This window comes from Adiantum capillus-veneris, chromosome 30, assembly GCF_014529385.1.
Source record: "Adiantum capillus-veneris isolate H3 chromosome 30, ASM1452938v2, whole genome shotgun sequence".
Classification (NCBI taxonomy): domain Eukaryota; kingdom Viridiplantae; phylum Streptophyta; class Polypodiopsida; order Polypodiales; family Pteridaceae; genus Adiantum; species Adiantum capillus-veneris.
This window is the reverse complement of record NC_140960.1, coordinates 113676783-113700853: the sequence shown is the minus strand read 5'-3', so window position 1 is coordinate 113700853 and position 24071 is coordinate 113676783.

Below are 24071 nucleotides of genomic sequence, written 5' to 3'. Positions count from 1 at the left end.
TAGAGAAATCCATTACAATGAACGTATGTCGTAGCTTGTGTCCTAGAACTTTGATCTTAAGATCCTTGAGCATCCCCATAGGTTTGGCTATGGTACCATTTGCCATCTTTACCACAATGTTAGTAACACTGAGGCGGGGTTTTCCCATGGATTCCCAACAATCTTTTGTAACGATGCTAACTCCCGCACCACCATCAAGAATTCCCTTTATAGTTAATCCCTTGGTAGTGATGGGTAGGGTCTCATTAGACTCGTCGCCTTCAAAATACTGCCCTAATTCGTTAATGGGTACCTCAATCACAGACTCGTGTCCATCTAAGTCAAGTGATTGCACATGATTTTCCTCATCAATCATAATCGAGTCAGGCCTATTTGGTTGTGCAAACTGCGGTAATCCCGTTCGTAGCTCTCCGTTAAGGAATGCTCGAAGTGCAAGGAATAACTCAGTATCTCCATACAGCTTTGCTATGATCGTGGTTCGGACCTCAGAAGACATGAAGTCCACTAGTTTGGCAACATTCATTGGCGTTTTGCAGGGTGTAGGTCCTTGACTAGGAACTGGTGAGGATGGAATCTCATATTCCTCAATGGGATCAGGTATTCCTTCGTTAAACATCCTTTCCAACAAGAAGGGTGTATGCTCACTTTCTGATGTCCCGTCCTCACTCCCTTCTTGGATGATACTAGATATGGCTAACGGTCTATGGTTCATGTGGGGTGGATGAACTTGCGTGGGAAACACTGTGTCATGAATTTTGACATGCATGGGTTCTGGTTCTAGTTTCCTTTGAGTCTCCTCCACTAAACCTCTTAGATGTTTCACCTGCTTAATCTCGTCTACTGGGTTTGGGTACGTCCCAATCTTCTTTTTACGATTCTTCCCTTTTTGCCCCTGCGGTTTATCTTGGGGGTCTTGGATTGGATTTGGAAACACTTGTGGTGTTTTCAGGGGCTCTTTATGATTTTCTCTTATTCGGTTTTCATTTGGTTCCATGTTACGGTTTTCTTTGTCGGTCTTTCCCTTTGTGATATTGGTTCTAGTCTCCATTGTCTCGACTGAATCTGAATCATCCTCGAGGTCATTCATATACACGGGGTCATCTCCTGTTCCTATGTTTGTTTTGGAACTTGGCTTTGAATTTTCCGTATTCTGCGACTTCTTCCTTCGTGTCTTCTTTTTCTTTGCTTGGATAACTGACGCGGTATCTCTCTCTTCGAGGATATGGCCTGGCCCTTGAAGCATGGACCGTGTAATCGCATAAGCGGGTGCGACGGGTGGTATTGGCGATGTCACACTAGCAATTTCGACCAAATTCAGGGGTGTGATTTTAGGCGCATTTGGGTTATAGGGGCATTGGGCAATCAAGTGATCTATGCCACAACGATTACATGTGAGTATTGGCATTGCAGACGTGCTCCCTTGATTCATTTGCATCTGTGCAGCATTCTTTTGCAGCCTAATAGGGCACTCCGCTGCCCGATGTGGTCCACCACACTCGTAGCATTGAAGAGGTGGCCTCCTAGCCTGGGTGTTGATATTTTGACCTCTGGATGCGAGAGCAGCAGCTTGATAAACCGGCTTGACTTGCCCCCAACAATCTTCCATGTAGTATATAGGACACTCTTCCAATGTATCAAGTCCGTAGGCAATACTAGTGTCTATTTCCTCCTCACAACCATCTGCATAAGCATTAGATGGCTCGCAACCCACTTGGTTCATAGGGGCGACTCTTGGATGCGGGGGCTGCGGTCCTAGCACAGGAGGTGGTAGCGGTGTAGCTTGTACAACATTTTGAGATCTAGGGACCATGTGTTGCGGTAGTTGCTCAATAGGTGGAGTAGGCATCAATATAGGAGCTCGAGGCGCATCCGTCCAGGCTACAGGTGGTCTATTTGCCATCATACATTTGATCATTAAACAATCCTTAGCTTGGTGACCATACCTACCACATGCGTTGCAAGTTCCATTAAATTTTACTCTAAACGTAGGGCACTCACTAGTGCTATGTGGACCTAAGCAAATGGAACACCATTGTTGCTCCCTTCTTGGATACATGTGACTATTTTGAGGGGGTCGATTATCCTTAAGAGACTCTTGGATTGCCTTGGTGAGGTCTGTCAAGAATGTCTCAAATACCTTTGGCTCATTGGCAATGGGCTTTGCAGTCATGGGTTCATACTCAATGGCTTGTGAGCTAGTGGATCTCGTGTCAGTAGACACCCTCATGCCTGCTATCATCAAGTTGTCCTCTAATTGGATTGCATTGGCAGTGACATCTTCCCAGGTTGTGATGCCTCTAATCACTAGTCCATTATAGATTCCTTCATTCCTCAACCCTCGAATGAATCGATCAAGCAGTTGGTTATTGTTGAAGCGCTCGTTTACAGGGCAGCGAGAGTTTAAGTGCTTTAGACGACTAATGAAGTCCCTTACTGACTCTCCTTCCTTACGTTCGGCCTTCTGTAGCTGAGATGCTACACCCCAAAGCACACCTTCTCGTATGTACTCCTTTAGAAACAACCTTCGAAGGGTAGGGTAGATTGTTTTCTCGTCCACCCTTAGGGTCCTATACCAATCTCCAGCCTTCCCACTTAATGTCAAGCTTAAGGCATTGCACTTATGTAGTTCGTTGCGTTCCCCTAAGGAATCACATACTTGTTCAAACACTTCAATGTGTTTCCTAGCATCTTCGTCCCCATTGAATTTTTGCGTGAGTTTGGCAATTTGTACTACCTTACTTCTAGGCTCTCTATCAGATGCATGACGCATATTTTCCGCGATAGATCGACCTATGGTTTGAGCAAACGCTGCCAAGTCACCTATGTGAGGAGGCAGGGCCGGTGGAGGTACTCTTGGAATCATATGTGGGAGAGGGACGGGTGCCGGTCTTGGCATATGTGTGGATGATGCAGGATATGGAACATAACCGGGCATAGGTCCACTCGGATAAGAGCTAGGGAGCGGCACTTGAGGAGCATAAGCAAGTGGTACAATTGGAGGTGTGGGGGCCATGTGTGCATAAGGGGCTAGAGGCACATATGGTCGAGGCCCCATATTAGGTACTACGACACTAGGTAGTGGCACTGCGCTAACCGTAGATGTCATCGGTACATTCTCTGTCAGGCTTATCCCTGGAGTGAGCACTGTGTTTTCCTTAATAGAGGGTTGAGCCAAGTTAGGGAAGCTAAAGTTTTCGCTCGGAGGCTCAGATTGCATAGAGACCCTAGGTGAAATGACGTAAGATGGGTCCATGGGGCTCATTAGAGGAGTCTCCATTTGTGATAGAGTAGGCTGTTGAGCCTTGCTCGTATCCAGAAATCTCATGGGGCTAGTTGAGAGTATATTTACCCCTTGGTTTTGCCTTTCTAATTGAATAATGCCATGGATAACATTACAAATCATTTTCTGTTGATCTTCGATGCTTGTGGCACTAGAGGTGGATTGTACAATCTCTATCCATCCTACGTGGTAGGTGTGGCCAGAGTGTAGATCCGTCAACACCTCAGTGTGGAGGTCGTATGTCCAATGATCATTAATGAACCATCCTTCTAGAGTCGACGTGTTAACGGTTTCTTGTGAGGTAGAAGCAATATTGCTCCCCGTGGTTTTACTTGTCACCAACGGTACTCTAGAGGGAACTTCTGAAGGAGGCAGCTCAACAGGGCCTTCTTGGTAAGAAGTTGGTAGGATATCCACATGGACACTCTTTGGGGGTGTGGGGTCCACGTGCGATGTGAAAGGAGATTCCACTTCCCCACCCCCTTCGTGTGCTTCATTTGCATCAGGTTCCGAGCGAGTAGCTCTACCTAATGTTTCCATGAAACGGCTAAACATACTAGTACTAGGCTGTGGAGCTTCGGGAGGTGCATGGCCTTCTCTCTCAGTGTTTTGGGTAGGGTATGCTTCCATGATTTCTGAGTCGGAGGAGGAATCACTAGCGGCTATTTTAGGGTCTTGGGTGGTGCTACCTTGTGTCCCCGCTGAGGGTCTAGAGCTTATCGTGGATGGGTAATGGGTGTCCGTATGAACAGAGGCACTACCAATGTGATCGTGCTCTAACACTCGTCCAGAGCGTAAGTGCATGTGCTTTTGATACCCTAAGGTGTCAAAAAGCTGCTCTAGGAGGCCTTGTGACTAGTTTTTAGCGTGTTTTTTGTTTGTTTTTTTGCTAGATTTTTTAGAGCGTGTCGTGGAATGGGCCGTGTGATAGCTCGAAACGAGCGTATCGGTCAGAGGGTCGTGCCGTGCTTTAGACCCCTCCGTTTGGTCACTCTATGCCCTCGGAATCCCTAAAACTGTCAATTTCCAGTAGGGAACTAGGCCCAAACTAGAAAGTATAAGGGTGCAAGTGGGAAGAGAAAGGAGGAGAGTGGAGGACTTGTCCCACATGCTCTCATTCTCACTTGAGGGAGTAGGGTATATATATAAGAGTGAGTCTAGTATACATCATAGGACCGAGGACTTAGGCCTGGGCCTGGGCCTGGGCTTGGGCTTGGGCTTGGGCTTGGGAAAATGATCCCGATCCCGATCTACCTTTTATACAAACCAACCCGTCCGTTTTAAGAGTCACGTTTTTTATTTTCGAAAAATTTAGCCGCCCGCTCGCTCGCGTTTTTATTTTTATTTTTTTATTTTTTTTTCAAAAAAACCTTTTTTTTTTGATGCAGAAAATACAGAAATTGAAAATTGCAGAAATTGAAAACGCAGAAATTGAAAATGCAGAAATGCAGAAAATTGAAAAAACGCAGAAATGCAGAAAATTGCAGAAATTGAAAACGCCGAACTTGAAAATGCAGAAATTGCAGAAATTGAAAAAACGTAGACAATAGCAGAAATTGAAACTTGACAGCAAATGCAGAAAACGCAAAAACAGAAATCTCCACACACTCCTTCCCTGCCTTTCCTATGATAGAAATTACACCACAAGGAAGCGTAAAGTGCTAACCGAGCTTAGTGTAGGGCATATCCCCGGCAGCGGCGCCAAAAATGTGCGCTCCTTGCCGCACTATCGAAGCAAGGGACTTGCCAATACACCGTGTGCGAGCCACAAACGGCTCCAAGCACACAACAAGCATAAACTAGCAAGCTCAAGAAAACAAAGGGTGTGTCACTCACCGCTCTACGCTCGCCTTCGTGGTGGATTCCTCGCCGCGATGAAGAAGAAGCTGCAGTCGTGCCGCGCTCAACCGCTTCGCCGCCGTCGTACCTTCGTAATGCTCGATCGCACACACACTCTCCCTCTCTCTCTCTCTCACACACACACACACAAGGAGGTGAAGAAGAAGAAGATGGAGATGGAGATGGAGCAAGAGCACTCTTCTATTGCACAAATGAGAGAATGAGTAAAAATTAGGTTTAGTTGGCTTTTATAGGAGCTCACCCCATTCACACTTGGGCGCCCATGCTTAGCCAACTAATCCCTTGAATGTCCCAGTTAGAGTGCGCCTCTCATCGGCGATCACTCTACCTTTCCCTATTGGTCCGACAAGCCCGGTACCTGACTCTAAATAATACATAATACACGTCCATCGTAGGCGATAGGGTGTCCGTGTGCCGTGAGGGTTAACAAGCACTCTTCAATTACACAAATGAAAGAATGAGTGAACTCTAGGTTTAGTTGACTTTTATATAAGCTCGCCCCATTCACATTTGGGTCCCCATGCTTAGCCAACTAATCCCTTGAATGTTCTAGCTAGAGTGCACCTCTCATCGGCGATCACTCTTACCCCTTTCCTATTGGATTGACAAGCCCGGTACATGACTCTACCAAATAAATAATACGGCGTCCGTCTTAGGTGATAGGAATGTGTGTGAGGGTTAACATACCCCCCTTCTTGATGTAGATTCCATCCTCGGAATCTATTGAGTTGAAGATCGTTTGTCGAGGTGGAAGAGAATTTGAGATGAATGTCCTTAGCCTCCTTCAGTCACACTGCAAAATCAAACAACATTGGCACAATAATTGCATTCTCATAAACAATTAAAAAGCATATGTAATTGTAGGCAGACAATTTGATTGGTAACAGAATTTAAACCATTTGTCAGCAATAAACATTAAATTGCAATATAATCAAACACATAAATAGTTGTAAAGGTAAAAAATTAAACAAGCCTAGGGTTGCTAATTTAACGATTGAAAGGCACTAGAGATCAACTATTAATACCATGGGCAAACTTCTCAATTTTCTCTGTTCGATTAAGTTGTTTAATTGTGAGAGCCAAGTATTTCATGTCCGAGGGCTGATTAGAGGCTATACCTAGAAGACCTTGTAGTTAAGCTACGATAAAAGGAATTCTCATGAAATCATCGCCTGACTTATTTACTTTTCTTTGACCCTCCAAAGTATTTTCACAATGATTCAATTTTGCTGTGTGTGCTTATTTTGTATGCCTTGGATTTTTTGCCTTTCAAGGAAAAGCGCCAACACTGGGAACCTCTAGGGCTCTAGTACCATAGGCGATACATGTGAGTGGAGTACCAAATCAAGCTGAGGTTTCTCTTCCAGCTTAAGATTTTACATTGTGGCACTTTGATTTTTTTGTTTGTTCGTTTTCAGCATTTTAATTTTGTAACTTTGGGGGGTCATATAACACTGTTACCCTCCCCAGGCTCATGACACTAGTAAACTCCCTTTATATTACTTAAGCTAAAGGTCACTAGGGATTAAGCCCACTAGAAAGCCCTAGTACATTTCACACAATGCTGCCTAAATCGGATTAAGAACCTAAGTAACCATTGATTAGTAGGAAGGCATTCCCCATGGTATTAAGAGAAGATCTCTAACGCCTAGCTTGGTCAAACTAGCTTAGTCGGACTGCTTGATTTTTAAACCTAGACAAGTGATTATAACAAAAAATTACATTGAATTTAATGTTTGGTACTAAGAAAATGTGTTGGATATTATGGTACCAATCACAATTAAAGCAGACAAACATGGATGCAAAAAGATAAGGGGCAATGCTAATAGACAAGAAACATCTGTTTGTGTCGATGATCGCGCTTACTTTGAAAAGTGGACGAGAGAAAGATTCCATGAAGTTTCAAATCCTAACCACAAAACACCTTCCTGTACACATGAGGAAACACAAAAAATACCTCTAGGAGCCACATCAATGGGAAGAAAGCACTTTGCTAATCACTAAACTCTAAAACAGAAACACTCCTATCGTACTAATCCTATCTACCCTCCATCACTCGAGTGAAGAGGATGAAAGGTTTTTTATGACATAGGTTTCTGTTTCAGTGTGCTGGATGTGGACGTGTAGGTCTGGGTCAATGTTTTGACTTTTATTGTGCATACTCGTTGGCTAATTGGTCTTGCTCTTTACTTTTTTTTTTTTATTGAGTATAAGGCTTTATATATACATTCCCTAAGATTGGTGATTGAGAGGTCAGAGAAAGAAGGGTAAGAGGGTAATAATTCAATAGGCTGACGTGAATGAAGACTTTCCCCCTTCCTTGGGTAGGTTATATTGTTTGAAATGTACTCGTCACCATTTGAAACCAATTGTTCCAGTTGGTAATAGGTGAGGATTTTTGTCAGTAGTTTTCTATTACCTTAGGTGCCTCATCGAGTTGCAAGGGTGGTAAGGTACTCTCCCAGGATCGAACTTGAAGTGGTTCATCGGGTGACTCTTGAACAGTGGGAGGTGTGGATTCCTTTGAAGCTTTATGGAGGTCCACTATTGTAGGTGGAGGATGTGGAGAAGCTTTTACCTCTATGGATGCATTACATGAGGAGCTAGAAGCTTCATGGGACTCCCCCCTTCCTGAGCTAGGTGGAACAAATGGTTCTTTCTTCGGTACCCAAACTAGCTCTAGAGCGGGTGTGTAGCATTCCGTGATTTTTTCTTTCCGCAATTGTCAACTTTTTTTTGGAGCTACGGGATTGGGCTCACATGGGTCAAGTGACAGGTAAGAACACAATCTACGTTTTGGCACCCAGATTTGATCATTTCCTTGATAGTAGCCTTGGGCTTCCAATTGTCGTTTAGGAATCCACCAACCTGTTTCCTTACATTTCTTGGAGCGAGTGGGACATTTCTTACAAAGCACCAAAAATGTGGGCTTCTATTTTTTAGCATCAACCTAGGGACCCACTTGTATGTTTTCTTTGTTATATGAGGATGAGTCTTGTCAGAAGCTATATGCATTGCTTCTAGCATATTTAAGGGTACGAGTGGTGGCATTTCATCCCCCTCAGGTGTTACCTAGGTCGTCCCCCTGTTTCCCCAAGTGTCTATGGTTGCTTCTAGGTGGACCCAATCCACATTATCTGAATCAGTCATCCCAGGTAGTACATCCATATAAGGAGAATCTTCCCCAACATCAGTGTCCACTTTACACGTGTAACAATAATGCAATCAGGCCGAGTGAACTGTGGTGTCAGATCTATGATCAATAATAAACCTATTTCCTAGAGGATGTGCTCGACCAGTTACAAGATCCACTCGAATGACAGAATCTTGGAACTGCAAGTAGAGATAGTTTTTAGACCAGTCATGCACCATATTGGAACTGCAAGTAGACATAGTTTTTAGATGAGTCATGCACCATTTTTTCTTCCCTCATAAAAGGACGTCCTAAGATCATCTCCGATGCCATAGTGTGCTTGGAGAAATCCATAACAATGAAGGTAACTCTTGTTTTATGTCCAAAGACCTTGATCTTGAGATCTTCTACCATCCCAATAGGTTTAACAATAGACCCATTGGCCATCTTCAATACTATGGTTGTGGTCGCAAGGTGAGGTCTTTCCATAGTTTCCCATCAATTTTTAGTCACAATACGAACCCCAGCGCCACCATCAAGGATTCCCTTCACAGTTAATCCCTTAGTAGTGATTAGTATGGTCGCATTGGATTCATCACCCTCAAAGTATTGTCCCAACTTGTTAACATGTATTTCTATAACAAGGTTCTCATCTAGGTTGGGTTGTGGATCTAAATGTTCCTCCTCTATTGGCATCTCCCTAGCTCCATCCATCTGTGCAAATTGTGGTAGCCCGAACTTCAGTTCTCCATTGTGGTAGCCCAAACATTAGGTCTTTATATAGTTTGGACATGATGGTGGTTCTACTTTTGAAGACATGAAATCCATCAATTTGGCAATGTTTAACAACACCTTTTGGGCTTCAGTCCCTTGATGTTGGGAAGATGGGATCTCCATTTCTTCTATAGGATTTGGTAGTCCCTCTGTAAACATTCTTTCCATCAAGAAGTGAGTACGCCCACTTTCCCACGAATTGAAGTCACTTTCTTCTTGGATGACACTAGGTATGGCTAAGGGTCTAATGACTTGGTGAGGTTGTTGTTGCGTAGGGAACACGGTGTCTATAATCTGGATCTGCCTAGGTGCTGGTTCTAGATCCCTTTGGGTATCTTCTACCAAACTCCTTAATTGCTTGACTCTCTCAATCTCCTCTGTAGAGTTTGGATAAGTTCCTATCTTCTTCTTGGATCCTGGCCATTGTGGCTCATGAAGATCTTCCTTGTTGGTTTCTATCTTAGTGGTTGTTTTGGTCTCCATGGTTTCAGATGAATCAAAATCCTCTTCAGCATCGTTCATATATACGAGGTCTTTACCAGTCCCTATGTTGGTCTTTGGACTGGCCGTGTCTCTTTCCTCAAGAATATAATTTTGTTTTTGGAGCATCGATCGTGTGAGTATGTTTACTCTTACCACATGTGTACTTTGAGATGGATCCTCGATAACCTCAATCAAGTTTAATGCCGCGATCTTTGGTGCATTTGGATTATTTGGACATTGGGCAATCAAATGATCTATGCCGCATTGATTACACATGTGTATCAGTATTGTAGACGTGAACGCTTGATTGGTTTGTATTAGTGTGTCGTTCTTTTGTAGCCTAATAGGACACTCGGCCAAACGATGCGGACCTCCACACTCATAGCATTGAAGAGGTGGTCTCTTAGCATTGTAATTGATATTTTGGCCTCTTGCCGCAAGAGCAGCTACTTGATAGACAGGTTTGACTTGTCCCCAATAGTCCTCCATGTAGTATTGCGGAATTTCTTCAAGCACATAAATCCCATAGGGAATATTAGGGTCTATATCTTCCTCATAGCCTTCCAAACAAGCAATAGATTACTCACAACCCACTTGATTCACAGATGTGATTCTCGGATGTGGTGGTTGCGGTCCTAGCACTGGAGGTGGTAAGGGTGTTATTTGAACAACATTTTGGGCCCTAGGGACCATGTGTTGTGCTGTTTGTTCAAGAGGTGGGCCGGCATCAATGCAGGCACTCGAGGTGTGTCTCTCCATGCTAAGGTTGGTCGATCTATTCGCCATCGCATGCTTAAATACTATGCAATCCTTAGCTTGATGACCATACCTCCCACCGGCATTGTAGTTCCTATTGAATTTTACTCTAAAAGTAGGACATTCACTGGTACTATGCGGTCCATAGAGTACTGAGCACCATTGTTGCTCCCTTCTTGGATACATATGATTGTTTTGCGGAGCACGATTATCTCTAAGACTCTCTTGAATAGCCTTGGTGAGATCTGCTAAAGTCATCTCAAATATCTTTGGCTCCTTAGCAATAGGCTTTAGGGTCATTGGCTGATGCCCTGATGCTTGGGAGCTAATAGATTTAGGCTCAACAGACACTCTTTCTCCTTGAATCATTAAATTATCCTCCAATTGGATCGCATTGGTGGTGACTACTTCCCAAGTGGTGATACCTCTAATGACTAGGCCATTCTAGATATCCTCATGTCGTAATCCCCTAATGAATTTATCAAGCAATTGGTTATTGTTGAAGCGTTCATTTGGATTACAACGAGAATTCAAATGCTTTAATAGACTAATAAAGTCTGTCACCGACTCTCCTTCCTCTCGTTGGGCTTTCTGAAGCTGAGAGGCTACACCCCAAAGCACTCCCTCTTGTATGTATTCTTTTAAGAACAGTCTCCTAAGAGTAAGGTAAATCATTTTTTGTTCCACCCTTAGGGTTCTATACCAATCCCTAGCCTTTCCACTTAAGGTTAGGCTTAAAGCATTACTCTTACGTAGGTCATTGCGTTCTCCTAGAGAATCACATATTTGTTCAAACACTTCGATATGATTTCTCACATCCCCATCTCTAGTAAATTTTTGTGTGAGCTTGGCTATTTGTACTGCCTTACTTCTAGGCTCTCTGTCAGGTGTGTTATGCATATTCTCAGTGATAGATCGATCGATAGCTCGAGCAAATGTTGCCAAGTCACCTAAGTGAGCAGGAACTGTGGGTGGAGGTGCTCCACAGACTACATATGGAGTAGGTATTGGCATTGGGCTGGCGCATAGGAAGACCTCGGGTTCCACGTTTGGTACGGTGTTGTGCCATGTGATGGCCCAAAGATCATATGTGTGGCCCTGGGCATAGCAGACATCGGATGTGACATGCTAATGCTGGCCGGTATGGTCCCATGGAAATAAGAGCTTGGGTGTTGTGGTTGTGGAGCATAGGTTGTTGAAACAATGGGAAGGGTAGGGACTACATGAGTACGAGGACCCATGGGTGTATACGATTGGTATACACTTGTAGGTACTGTTGCAGGCATGGAGCTACCATGTAGCCGTGCTTTACTAACAAATGAGGTCCATGGCGTGTTTCTTGGCATGCCCATCATTGGGGTAGGCATGGTAGCCGTGGTGTCATCAAGGGAAAGATGAGCTATTTGGAAAGGTAAAGCTATCACTTGTGGGCTAAGATTGCACTGTGACCCCTGGCGAAACAACATATGGAGGATCCATCGAACTTACTGAGGGAGTCTCCATTTGCGATAAGGTCGGTTGTTTAGCCTTTCCTGTATCCAAGAATCTCATGAGCCCGTTGAAGGCATGTTGATCCCCTTGTTCTGTCTCTCTAACTTAATGACCTCACAAACTCTTTGTTGTTGATCCTCCACACTAGTAGCACCCGTTGTGGATTGCAGGATATTTAACCAACCCACGTGATAAGTGTGACCTATATATAGATCAGTTAGAGTCCCCATTTGTAGTTCGTACTCCCAGTTCTCATTTAAGAACGCTCCATCTAGGCTTGAGGTGTTAGGGGTGTCCTTTCAGCTAGATGCAATGTTGGTCTCTATGGGTTGACCCTTAGTGGTCACTAATTTCAAAGCACTTGATTGCTCTCCTAGCAAAGATATTGACATAGGAGCTTTTGCTTTTAACTCTCTTCGTTGCTCCACCTTGTGTAAGTTCTCGTTTTCCTTTTCCCTCGTTGCAAGGATATATCGCTCAACCTCTTGCACTTCGACAAGGCTTCTACCATCAGGTAATATAACCTCAGAGGTGGATAGCTCTAAAGAGTTAGGGGGTGCGGTGAATGGAGTATTCATGTGCACACTCTCTAAGGGCATAGGGTCTACATTGGCATGAATGGCGAATTTACTTCCCCACCCCCCTCATTTACATCATTAGCTCCATGTTCGGAGCAAGTGGCTCTACTAAAGGTTTCCTTCACGCGGCTAAGCACGCTCGGCCTGGACCGTGGGCCCATGACATGCATGTCTTGGCTTGAGCTATCAGGATTAGGAATTGGGAAACCCTCCATTATGTCGTAGTCAGAGGAAGAGTCACTAGGCGCTATGTTTGGGTCTTGGTTTGTACTACCTTGGGACCCCGCTGAGGCCCGGAACCTAAGGTAGGTGGATAAGGAGAACTCGCGTAAGTCGAAATTCTCTCTAGTTGCTCCCTCTCTAGCACACGACCAGAGCGCAGATGCATGTGCCTTTGGCACCCTACAAGCGTCGACGAATAACCTCGAAGGTTAACCGCCACTTACTTTTTTAGATGTCCGTTTTCACTCATTTTTTGATATTTTTTAATGTTTTTTAATGATTGGTTTTTTGATTAAAGTGTGTGATAGCTCAAAACAAGCGTATCACTTAGAGGGTCATGGTGTGTTTTACAGCACAATGTTTGGTCACATGATCCGCTGGGTCTCAAAAAGGTCAAATTTTACCTACGTGTGAGGCTTAAATATGTAATTTTAAAGGGCGACTAAGGCCTGAGCCTGAGCGTGAGCTTGGGCTTGGGTTTGGGAGATATTCTCGATTTCGATCTTACTTTTAAAATTTTGATTTTTTTTTTTGAAATTCCTTTTTTTTTTGGGATAGGGTCACCGCGGCCTCGATGTGCACGCGAGTACACACACACCTAACCTACCTACTTACCACTAATACAGCTACTGTTACACACTAACACACTACTACAATAACTCATTAGCTCTAACAGATCTACTTATACTTACTGTACTTTACACAGAACTAGTATTATGGATCTACTACCTTAATCCTAACACCTTATCACAGAAAAAACATAGTACCTTTCAATTCCTTATTAACAAAACAATATACAGCAGCAAAACAAACTCCTTCTCAGCACACACACCTTCCTTCTCTTACAATTGAAATTGCACCACAAAGAAGCACAGAGTGTCATTCAAGCTTAGTGTATGGCATTCCTCGATAGCGGTGCCAAAAATGTGCGCGTCTCTCGCACGTGTCAATGCAAGAAACTTGCCGATACACTATGTGCGAGCCACAAATGGCTCCAAGAATGCAACTAGCCTACACGAGTAAGCTCAAAGATGGTGATGGTGTGTCACTCACCGCTCTATGCTTGCTGTCGTGGAGGATTCCTCGCAACGAAGAAGAAGGAGCCGCTGTTGCACCGTGCTCAACCGCTTTGCCGCCGTTGTGCTGTCGTTGCAATGCTCGATCGCACACACACACTCTCTCTTTCTCACGCATACACACACACACACACACACACACACACACACACACACACACACACACACACACACACACACACACACACACACACACACACACACACACACACACACACACAAGGAGAAGATGAAGAAGAAGTTGGAGATGGAGCAAGAGCACTGTTCAATTGCACAAATGAAAGAATGAGTGAATTTTAGGTTTAGTTGACTTTTATATGAGCTCGCCCCATTCACACTTGGGCATCCATGCTTAGCCAACTAACCCCTTGAATGTTCTAGCTAGAGTGCGCCTCTCATCAGCGATCACTCTTACCCTTTTCCTATTGGACCGACAAGCCCAATACCTGACTCTACCAAATAAATAATATGGCATCCGTCTTAGGTGATAGGAATGTTCGTGGGGGTTAACACTTTGCTCAAAAGCTGAGACCTGCCTTTGCTCGTAATGCTCCTATTGCGTCTTGTCGAGAGTTTCCAAATCCTTCAAGGCTTCAATTTCCTACTGCCCTGATTTTCTTGCTCGAAGCCTTTCCTATTGCCTTTGTTCTAGGCCAATTTTTGATTCTATAGAGATTCCTTCCCCTGTTTCTGCTCGATTCCTGTCAAGCTCTACAGAGGCTCTACATAATGTTTTCCAAAAGCTTTTGTTGCTTTGATTTGAAGCTGATACATTCAAGGGAGCTCAACACTCTCTTGATCTCTGCCAAAAACCTCTTTGACCTGCTTGTTGATGTGCAGATCTCTCCTTCTTTCTTGCTCCAATTCCCTGAGAATCCTCGAGATCCCTCTCCAAGCCAAGAGGGGCTGTGTATGCCAAGATGTTGAGATCTGCAATCTCACCCCGATCCATCCCAAACTACTCCAATCCGATGCTGCAAAGCGCCGAGCTCTGTGAGAGATCCACTACCATTGAGAGATCACCACTATCACCAAGCCGTAGCTCTGATACCACTTGTGAGTGCGTGCGTGGTGCATGTGGGGAAGGGGAGAAGCAGGAGATGGTGTGGGTGGAGCAACCTCTAGAACTGGTAAATGAGGATCTCCTTATTATTCATATAGAAAGAATACGGGTATGTATAGGCGATGGGGGGTTGTCTATGGTGGGAGGAATTTTGGTGCACATGGGTGGAGTTTCTCCCTGAGGATGGGGAGCCTGTCCATCCTTTGCCTCTTAGTGTATGCAATCTCATCCTACAAATGATTTTTGAGCTCGGAGGTATAGCGGTGTCGAGGGATTAATGGTTCCAAGGTGAGCCAAGACAGCACCGGGGCTCCTAGTTGTGAGAAAAGAGAGGAGAGGAAGAAGCACCACACCGTACAATAGACCAATATTTGCTTTGAAATGAGATTATGTATGAAAATAGAAGGATATGCTAAGATGAACAAGAAAAGATCTTTGAAATGAGATTATGTATGAAAACAGAAGGATATGCTAAGATGAACAAGAAAAGATGCACGTTGACCAAGCGGCACCGTTATCTCAACACCACAACTGGTTGATTACAGATAAAAATAAAGAGATTAGACGAGGGAAGTACGTAGAAAAGTTTAAGCTGATGGAGCCAAAGCGATCTCGATCACTCTTAGGAATGCCGCCGCCTCGGCCTCCCAAAGACTTCCTCCTGCTGATCTCCTCCCCTTCCAAAACTCTTTGATCTCTTCTTTCCTTGATCTGGCTCTCTCCAGGAAAAAAAAATTCCCCGATCAATAATCTTTCAACAACCCAAAAATGACTAAAAAGAAAAAATTGTTTTATAGAACATCTGCTCGTTTTCTAGTAAGTTCCCCTTATTGCATGTTGAACTACCCCTTTATAGGGCACCAAACACTTGTCCTTTCATTGCATGTAGAACTGCCCCTTATAGGGGGGGTGACTTCTCTCTCTCTCTCTCTCTCTCTCTCTCTCTCTCTCTATGTGTGTGTGTGATTTGTGCACCACGGGGAGCAGCCTTGCACTAGGGATATCCCTAGTGGGGCTCCCCTTTTCCCTTCAAAAGAGGTGGCGTGGGGTCAGACCCTAATAGACTGCCACATCAGCAATCGAATGCACCACCATGACCACCAAACCACCGCCGTCGTTGCCAGTGTTTGGTTCCTACACCACCAAAAGGCCCCCAATTCCACCGTGGTGTGCTGAGCACAGCACCCATGAGGGCCACCGTAGCCTTGAGAGAGAGCAAGCTCCCTTCTCCACTTGCTTACCCACATAATGGCCACACTTTTGGATATATAGCCCGTTACCTGGCATTTCAATGTGGCATATGGGATTTCCCCCCCTCTCTACTGCCACATGGCAGTAGAGAGACTTGCAAAGCCTCCAAAAACCCCAAACTGACCTATATACAACAAAACTTCTTTTGATGCTCTGTTCCTCTTGCCACAATCTTCTGCTCAAGATTCTAGTGATTCGGCCGTAAGATCTCAATGCAGGCTTGGTTATCCCGCTTCAAGCCGTGCCAATACCACTGATCTAGGACAATGCCAACCCCTCCAATTGAGGTGAAAAAATTTAGGAAAATTTATCTGGCCTTAATTGATTGGCAAACTGCTGCCGACTTTGAGCTGCAATATTTCACCCTTCCGACCTCCAATTGACGAACCGTAAATTCCTATGGCCTTCTCATACCGCATAAAACACATACAAACCTTGGCGGGCTTCAAATCCTTCAAACAAAACATTATTCAAGGCAACCAATCTCGTACAGAGCCAGCCCCCAATAAAACTTAAACTGGCAATATCTTGGCAACCAAAACTCTGATTGCCAATCTGAAAAGACCGATGTGCTCCTCAAAGTGAGCACTTCAGAACCTTGCATTCATATCAACATTGACCCTTCATCAGTAGCTACCAAATCCGGTATGGATTTGCTATCGACTCAAACTTAAAACTGGCATAACTTCCTATCCGTAGCTCCGATTGACGAGCCGTAAAGACAGGCCTATAGAGAACTTCAAGTACTGCAATTCTAACCAATAAAATCCCAACTATGAACATTAACAAGGAATATTTTGGCCATTTTGGGTCGTATCTGGCATACTTTTAGCTTAAAATTGGCTTGTTATCAAGCTCAGACTCTGATCGCTAAATACATAGTCTTCAAAGAAGCTTATTTTGCCTCCTTTTGCTCACTTTCCCTTCCTGGAAGCAGAGCTGCACGACATCCACCCCCTCTGAACCTGCATAGCCTCCGGTCTGTGCCAATTGCACTTAATCAGCTTCATAAAAAATATCATCAGACACATTGTCGAATGCATACATAACTTTATCTTTTGGAGGTTGATCTGAATTGAGATCTTGAAGAACAATCTCACCTTCTTACTTCTTAATAGCTTGATCCGTTTTCTTGCAATAGGCACCTTAAGAACAGTGCCATCAAGTTTGCACAATTGATATGTTGCATTAACAAAAACATGAAGCACCATATACGGTCCAAACCATCGTTTAATCATTTTTTGCATAGCAGTATATTGATTCTCCAAGCTACTATCATAAACAAGTACCTAATCACCGTCTTTGATAGCATGAGGTCGTAGTCTATGCTTTCCATCAAATGCTGCTTTATTCTTCAACCTTGGCTCCTTAAGCTTCTCTTTATCCTATTTGATATCTTCTTGACGCCTCTCAAGTTGGAGGATATGTAGAACAAGCAAATTTTCTGTAGACATACCCTCTTCCCATGGCATTATGGTCCAAGTCATAACCACTTCCTTTGTAGGCATAATGGGTTTTTGCCCGTACATCAGCTCAAATGACAGAACTGTGTGTTGTGCAATCAGCCCACAAAGCAAATGGTAAGAGTTTAGGCCAATCACCAATATGTCCTTGACATGCCTTTGCTAAAGCTTTAACAATAGGCAGATGTCCTCTTGCACTTTTCCCATTACCTTCTGGATTGTATGCTGTAGTGAAGCTAGTTTAATGCCATACAAACAAAAAACTTTCGAGCTTCATCTACATCCATCTCCCCTCTATCAACAATAATTTTGCCAACACATCCATACCTAGAAATAACATCTTCAAGCAAGAACTTGCATACTAAACTGGTAGCTTTGGTACGCAAATATCTACCTTCAACCTTGTTAGTAAGATCTTCTTTGGCAAGAACAATGTACCTCATTTTCCACACACCTACTGGCATTATAATCAGGTCCACCACCCATTTGTAGTGCATAGCTAGTGGATAGGTGGGATGCAATCCCATCTCCATGTCGCACATTAGAATATTGTTGGCATATTAAGCATGTTTCCACAAATTGAGCCACATATTTATACATACCTTTCCACCAGTATCGGCCCTTGATCTTAACAAAGGTTGCCCACACTCCTCTATGTCCAGCCCATTAGCTTTCATGGAACTCTTTTATCACTTGTTGTTGAGCTGCCTTGTCGCACACAACCCGCTGTGGCACTCCTCCTGTATGCTTAGGCTATTTCCATAAATGTCCGTCCTTTAGAAGAAAGCCGTAGGCCTTTTCCCCAATCCTCTCATAGTCTTGGTCACTCCATCCTTCTTATCTAGTGAGAGTGCTAAGGTAGCGGCCAATCATAAGACACTCTCCCTCATATAATTCCTCAAGAAATACTTCAAAAACATGAGCAATATTTCCACAATTTGCATGTAGATAAGAAGATATATAGAACTTCAAGCCAACATCATCACTTATACTAAGCATCTCTTCTTCATCTCCAAACCTAGCCCTTGATAACATATCTGCAATAGGATTATCTCTACATGCAATATGACAAAATTCAGGGTTAAAAGACTTAATATAGGCTATCCACCGTAGCATGGCAATGTCCAGAGTAGAGCAGTTTGCAATCATCCCTATTAGTGGCAAGCAATCTGTGTCTACCATGATTGAAGCTCCATTAAAATGTTTCTTATCAAACCTTAGAGCAGTAGCAAGGCCCCAAATTTCTTTCTTAACATGTGGATAACCTCGTTGATGAGCATTGAGCACCTTGGCTTCAAATCAAACAACATACTTGTGTCCTTCTGCATCATCTTGACCTATAGCCTGACCTATAGCCCACCCAATTCCTGTTGTTGGGCTAGTGTCAACTGTTAAAATAACTGGCCTTTCGTATTTGTAGTCAACTTTCCTCAAGGTCGGAGCCTCAAGGAGCATCTTCTTTAATTTCTTGATAGCCTGTGTGTGAACTTCTTCCCAAACAAACCTTTTAGCTTTCCTTAGCAATTGATAAAGCACCTCTGCAAGTGTGGCAACCAAATAAGGTAGAACACACATGCACCCAAAAAGCGATGACCTTCAATAACTGAAGAGCATTTTTCCTTCGTCTTTTGGATAGCTTCAACTTTAGCTGGACTTCGCCTTCTACCCTTAGGACTGCACATATGCCCCACAGTTAAGACCTCCTTAGCACCAAAAGTTGATTTTGACCTGAAAGTGTTAAGTTAACTTCTTCAAGCCTAGATAAAATATCATCACAGTGCGCAATATGTTCAACAACAAACCACCAGCAGCCCCTCTGATCTTTTACCTCATCTTTGGATCCTTCTTCACATCCTTTAAATGGTAGATCATCAATGAAAGGAATAGTAACATGAGGGATAAAGTCCCTTAATACCTTATTCATGCCATTCATCATATGAGCTACAGAATTAGTAGCACCTTGTGGTAGAGTACACATCCTTGCCAAACCAAGAGGAGTATGCATTGTAGTAAGATCCCTGCTCTCCAAAGCTAACTAGAATTGATTGTATCCAGAATAAAGATCACCCATGGAGTAAATAGATCTACCTGCAAAGGCCTCAACAAATTCATCAACAATTGGGCCAGTACCCACATTGCGGATTGTTGCCTTATTAACCGGCTGCATATCCTAAATGAACCTTAATGTACCACTTTTCTTTGGAACAGTGAACCATCAATTAGAATATGACACACATGATCGCTCCAAAATTCCCATTTACATCTTTTCATTAAGCAAATCAATAAGCTTTGGCAAGTGAGCTTTAGGAATAGGAATAGGACGTAAGCTCCATGGCATGTGAGGAACAATGAATATAACCATAGGCAAAACAACACTTGGATCCATACATCCAATATTTCTCAACTCAAAAGAAAAAGCGTTACCGTGTTTTTGAAGCATACCTTGAAAACACTTGATTTCCTCTTCGTTGAGGAAACCATCTTCTCCAATCTTCAAATGCTGCAATGTCTCCTTACTGAATTTATGCCCAATGTTCTTGGGATTCTTAAGTATAGGCTATCAAGAAGCTTCTTTGATCACCCCATCACTTCCTTCTGGTAGAGGTGTAACCACTGGTCTCACTTTCTTTGCAACAGTCTTGTACTTTGTCTCTACTTGTGCTTCAACTGCTTTACGTGAATCATCCTCAACATGCATAAATGCCTCATATATGCCCAATTCTTTATACATGTCCATCAAGTGGACCTTAATTACTTCAGTTTCGCTTTGTAACCGGTATTGCTTGATGTCCTCAAGCTATGACATAGTATCTACATAAGATACCTCTTCAAACATCCCTGAAATCAAATCATCTAATTCAAGCACATCACATCCGTGCAATTCACTTTGGATACTTGAAACATACTGCTTGTCCCACTTTGGAAAATCATTAAATTTTTTGTAAGATACTGAACCTTCATATCTTAACCCCAAAAACCCTGAAGTGAAAGCGTCTCTTTACGAGAACTTCTCCTCTCTTGTACCAGCATAGTCCTGATTTATAGTGGCACTCTGAGAAAATCATGTGCAAACCTGTGTTCTTTGAACTCCTTGCGTATCTTTGGCAATGGATGATCACTAAACTATCTTTGTTCCTGGCATGGTCAACACAAACAGTTAAGAATTGAACCGCTTTCTTACCATCTTGACTCCAAACCCTGGCATAGGCCGAGCCATTATCTAGAACCTTGGTTTCCAGCCGTAATGTAGGGTTGTCCCAAAATCAATGGATAGGAGGAATGCTGATGTATAAAGAAATTTTGCTCATCACAGCCGTAATGTAGGGTTGTCCCAAAATCAATGGATAGGAGGAATGCTGATGTATAAAGAAATTTTGCTCATCACAGACATCCCCTACAGTTACCTTAGCATTTGCACATGCACCATAGAGGCTTCTTGGAAGCATGTTGGCAGCTCGAACCCACCAACCGTGGTCTACATCAATAGGCAATTTCCCTTTTTGTGCAAGGTTTTTTCCATCAAGTTTATCTATGATCCATGATCTATTAGTGCTAAGACCGGTTCTTCAATGTCACCCAGCTTCACACCAATTTCGGTTTTTGCCCTTGCCCAATGAGTCCTTGAAAAGTGACTCTTGGGTATAATTTCATTGTCTTCCTCACTATTAAAATGAACATGTCTTACCTTAGGGAGAATTGGGTTTGAAACCACCACAAACCTCCACTCTTCTTCTTTAGGAACTTTCAAATATTCTTCATAACCATCCAAAATTGCTTCAATGTGCCGCTTCCTCTTGATAATATTAATGATCTCCTCATCTCAGAAAAAGGAGAAAACATGAAGGAAGAGATCACAAATTGCAGCAAAGTCAGACCCCAGTTCCAAGACCAACATAGGGACTGCTGACGACCCCGTATATATGAACAACACAGGGACTGCTGACGACCCCGTATATATGAACAACTAAAGAGGATTCTGATTCAGGTGAAACCATGGAGACCAAAATGACCACTAAGATAGAAACCAACAAGGAAGATCTTCATGAGGCACACGGCCAGGATCCAAGAAGAAGATAGGAACTTATCCAAACCCTACAAAGGAGATCGAGCGAGTCAAGCAATTAAGGAGTTTGGTAGAAGATACCCACAGGAATCTAGAAACAGAACCTAGGCAGATCCACATTATAGACACCGTGTTCCTTATGCAACAACAACCTCACCAAGTCCATAGACCCTTAGCCATACATAGTGTCATCCAAGAAGAAAGTGACCTAAAGTCATCGGAAAGTGGGCGTACTCACTTCTTGATGGAAAGTGTGTTTACAAAGGGACTATCTGATCCTATCAAAGAAATGGAGATTCCATCTTCCCCATGACAAGGGGCTGAAGCCCAAAAGGTGTCGTTAAACATTGCCAAATTGATGGATTTCATGTCTTCAGAAGTTAGAACCACCATCATGTCGAAACTATATAAAGACTCTGAGCTAGTCTAAGCTCTTCGAGCCTTCCTCAATGGAGATCTAAAGTTTGGGCTACCACAATTTGCACACATGGATGGAGCTGGGGAGATGCAAATAGAGGAGGAAGATCCACAACCCAACCTAGATGAGAACCTTGTTATAGAAATACCCGTTAACAAGTTGGGACAATACTTTGAGGGTGATGAATCCAATGCGACCATACCAATCACTACTAAGGGATTAACTGTGAAGGTAATCCTTGATGGTGGCACAGGGGTTAGCATTGTGACTAAAAATTGTTGGGAAACTATGGGAAGACCTCACCTTGCGACCACAACCATAGTAGTGAAGATGGCCAATGCGTCTATTATTAAACCTATTGGGATGCTAGAATATCTCAGCATCAAGGTCTTTGGACATAAAATAAGAGTTACCTTCATTGTTATGGATTTCTCCAAGCACACTATGGCATCTGAGATGATCTTAGGACGTCCTTTCATGAGGAAAGCAAAAATGGTGCATGACTGGTCTAAAAACCATGTCTACTTGCAATTCCAAGATTCTGTCATTCGAGTGGATCTTGTAACTAGTCGAGCACATCCTCTAGGAAACAGGTTTATAATTGTTCATAGATCTGACACCACAGTTCATCACTCGGCTCCATTGCAGTATTGTTACACGTGTAAAGCGGACACTGATGTTGACGAAGATTCTCCTTATATGGACGTACTACCTGGGATGACTGAGTCGGACAATGTGGATTGGGTCCACCTAGCAGCAACCATAGACACTTGGGGACACAAGGGGATGACCTGGGTAACACCTAAGCGGGATGAAATGCCACCACTCGTACCCTTAAATATGCTAGAAGCAATGCATATAGCTTCTGACAAGACTCATCCTCATATAAGAAAGAAAACATACAAGTGGGTCCTTAACGCTTCTTTAGCGACCATAGCTAGTCCTAAAAGATAGGAGCCTGGTAGGAGATGTCCCACTCACTCCAAGAAATGTAAGGAAACCTAGTGGTGGATTCCTAAACAACTATTGGAAGCCCAAGGCTACTATCAAGGAAAATGATCAAATCTGGGTACCAAAACATAGATTGTGTTCTTACTTGTCACCTGAGCCATGTGAGCCCAATCCCGTAGCTCCAAAATGAATCAACGATCACGGAAAGAAAAAAACCACAGAATGCTACACAACCGCTCTAGAGCTACTTTGGGTACCAAAGAAAGAACAATTTGTTCCACCTAGCTCAAGATCAGGGAAGTTAAATGAAGCTTCTTGCTCTTCATGTAGTTCCTATATGTAAATAAAAGCTTCTCCACATCCTCCACCTACAATATTGGACCTCCATAAAGCTACAAAGCAATCCACACCTCCCAGTGTTCAAGAATCACCTGATGAACCACTGCAAGTTCGATCCTAGGAGAGTACCTTACCACCCTTGCAACTCCACGAGGCACCTAAGGTAATAGAAAACTACTGGCAAAAATCCTCACCTATTACCAACTGGAACAATTGGTTTCAAAGGGTAATGAGCACATTTCAAACAGTATGATCTACCCAAGGAAGGGGGGAGTGTTTGCTGACAGTCATCATTCACTCACTCCCCTCTCAACCTTCCTCCCTGACCTCTCAATCTCCCAATCCTAGGGAATGTATATATAAAGCCTTATACTCACAAAAAACAAAAATAATAAAGAGCAAGAGCAATTAGCAAACGAGTATGCACAATAAACGTTAAAACATTGACCTAGACCTACACATTCACATCCGGTACACTAAAATAGAAACCTATTGCATAAAACACCCTTGATCCTCATCACTCGAGTGATGGAGGGTAGGTAGGATTAGTACGATAGAAGTGTTTCTGTTTTAGAGTTTAGTGATTAGCAAAGTTCTTTCTTCGCATTGATGTGCCTCCTAGAGGGATTCTTTGTGTTTCCTCGTGTGTACAGGAACATGTTGCTGTTGTTAATTAGGATTTGGACCTTCATGGAATCTTTCTCTCATTCACTCTTCAAATCAACCGCGATCATCCACACAAACAGGTGTTTCTTGTCTATTAGCATGGCCCCTTATCTTTTTTGCATCTATGTTTGTCTGCTTTAATTGTGATTGGTAGCATAATGTTCAACACATTTGCTTAGTATCAAATATTAAATTCAATGTAAT